We start from the raw sequence: 3244 nt of genomic DNA on the forward strand, positions 1-3244 counted from the left end.
ACCCAGCAAATTTGTGGATTTTTATTAGAGACGGGGTTTCATCATGTTGTCCAGGGTGGTCTCAATCTCCCGACCTCGTGATCTGCCCACCTCGGCCTCCTAAAGTGCTGCGATTACAGACGTGAGCCACCTTGCCCCGCCGCCGTGCTAACTTCTAAAAATTTGTGTGGAGATGGGGTCTCACTCTGTTGCCCAGGCTGATCTCAACCTCCTGGGCTCAAGCAGTCCTCCTGCCTTGGCCTCCCAAAGTCCTAGGATTAAAGGTCTGAACCACCATACTCAGACCAAGATTCTTTTAATTTATCCCCAGACACTGGTGTTCCCAAATTTTCATTCATATCATTGTACTTCTTTATATTTCCTTAGTGTTGAAGACCCTCCACCCTATCCCTACCTTTTCAAATCATGATGAATTTGCAAGGCTAAATCTACTTCAGATTGTTAGCAGGAAACCTTCCCTTATTGCTCATCTTCTCATTGATTTTCCCTCTCTCTGATCTCTTACATCATTCAGTGGGGAGTACAATATAGCCATATTAATATACTATTTTGTCAAATACGTTTTTAGTATTCAACTACAGTTATGCATATGTTAGTCTTATATTTCTAAGCAGATTGACATCTTCTTATAAGAGAGATAAGAGCTAACAACTCTGACATTTAGTAATGTTCCAAGTATTTGTGAACTTTAAAAAAAAATTAAGAAGCACTTCCTTGACTGCTTGCTTACTTGATTTTAGAAGAAAACAAAGTTTGTACAATTAATTACACAAATAGATTTTATGTTTTTGCATAAAATGTTAAGCTATGAATACATTTTCTGTTCTATTGGTAGTGTTGCTGTTTGCAAAGTCTTTTACTCTCTAATCCATGTATCTTTGATGTTCCTGAGAATCAGTTTGTCTATGGAGTCAAAAAAGGCCTTTGGTTAAACCTCTGTGTGTGTTCAAGTAGTGGGAAAAGATACCATTCCAGATGATTGACTTCAACTAAAATATTTTCCTGCATGGTCTAAGGAATAAAACAGAATTCTGATTAAAAAAAACCAAGTTTTAGTACCAACTTTGTCAGGAAATCCCTGGATAACAGAAATAATAAGTTAATATGTCTGTACTCAGTTTTCCTATTACATATATAATCCAGTGTTATTCTCCTGATTAGTTTAACAGATCAGATATACATAAAGTGAGAAAATGTTTGAAAAACTTTGAAATATATAAACAACATACAAATGTTAGGATATTACTATTTTCAGTTTGTTTCTTCTCCATCATCAATTTATGCCTTTCTTAACAATTACATTTATTGGGATTCTTTTTGAATTTGAGAGTAAAACTCCAACAGAAAACTGATACGTGAAGCTGGACTCTGCTTTCTGCAGCAAATTGGAATAGCCAGAAGCAATGGATGTGAGATCCATCTAAATTGCTAGTGTGGGAAATAACTTACATTTATAAAAGTATTTTTTTTCCTATTTTCTGATAAAGAAATTTCCTATACAAAATATATTTAGTATAGTTTACTTTTTATTTGTGGCACATAAAACATTTGACTTCTGCAATGAATAAATTTGCTGAAAATTGTGTCTGGAGATTGAGCCAATGGTTAATTCCTGTTCTTCTTCCTGAGTTCCTTGGTGGCACAGGAAACTGTTAAAACGTGTTGGAATGTTCATTAGTGTGTGTTGCATTAATATTGAAGTTCTCTATTAAGCTAAATTAATTTACAAGGAAACACTAAAACCTTTTAAAAGAAGACTATAATTATACAGTTTTCTGATATACAACAAATGTCAACAGATAACAAATGAATTTTCTGGGTTTTCTCCTGAGAAACTGTATGATTTCTTCTAATTTATTCAGTTTTAATAAGATTTGTTTTACATGGTTAAATTCTTATTTCTTTTTATATCCTTTTCTGCTTTTTTTCTTTTGGTTTATTAATTACATATATTAAAGGCTAATTAAAGTTACATTTATTATACTATTTAATCTTTATGATAATTCTATGAGGTAGGTAACATTACTACCTTTATTTAAATAAAGACAAAATTAAGTTTTAGAAACATGAAATAACCCATCTAAGTCCATAGCCAGTTAATGACTAAGTTTATAATAAAATCCAAGTCTTTCTGAATCTCAAGTAGATGCTCTTAACCCTAATCCATTCTATCTTAGTCTCACTACCATTATATGGCTCATTGGTTTTTAATTCCTATTCCCTGGAGAAGTCCATAATCATTTATCTTTAGAAATATTTTTTACATTTAAAATTTGCAATCAGAATAAAAAGTTTAACTTTTCTTCCTACATTTGCCTTTATATAAATATTTAAGCTATATTGCATAGTAATATATATAAGATATTTTAACAGAAACAATTATAAAAAAATCATAGAATGAGCATTTATTATATATCACACCACTCTATATACAAAACACATAATATGTAAGCTAGATTGGTTGGTTTTCAATACAAGATATTTATTTATTTGTTTAACCAAAATTCTCTTTCATTTAAGGTTATGAGAAACAAGGAAAGACTGAGATATGGTTACTATCTGAGGAGACTAAGGAGAGATGATGACTAAATGCAGTATGGTATGCTGGACGGGATCATACAACAGAAGAAATGACATTAGTGCATAAACTGATAAAAATCAAATAAAGTCTTTAGTTAACAGCATCTTAGTTTTGACTAAAGCACCATGGTACTCATTCTGCTATCATTAGGGAAAGCCGAATGGAAAGTGTACTTTCCTTCAACTATCTTTGCAAACATTTCATAAATTTTAAACTATTCAAAATAAAAAGTTTAAAGTAAAAAAAGATTTATTGAGTATCAGTCTTGTGCTAAACTGTGCTAAGGAGTAGTCAGGAGGCAAAAATCCTTCTGAAAGAAATATAGCTCCTATTCTCAATGAGTTAATAGTCTAATTAGGTTAGTAATACAGACTGTAAACCAGTATGACCTTCGTGTCTATAAATATGAGCAGAGGGCAAATGGGCACATGAAAAAGAGAAAACCAATTCTACTTGGCTGAGAAAAAGGAGAATACTTAGGGATTCAGGAATTACTTCACAAATGCATTATATTATCTTAATTTTCAGTGTGAGGCAATAAAAATGAATGCTATCTGTAGACATATATCCTATACAATTATATGGATAATATTGAAACAAATTTGTACGTGACTAATCTTTAAAAAAATTTAAATTTATATTTTGTAATATTTATTATATTAT

Source organism: Rhinopithecus bieti, unplaced genomic scaffold (assembly GCF_001698545.2).
Source record: "Rhinopithecus bieti isolate Rb0 unplaced genomic scaffold, ASM169854v2 scaffold_38193, whole genome shotgun sequence".
Taxonomy (NCBI): domain Eukaryota; kingdom Metazoa; phylum Chordata; class Mammalia; order Primates; family Cercopithecidae; genus Rhinopithecus; species Rhinopithecus bieti.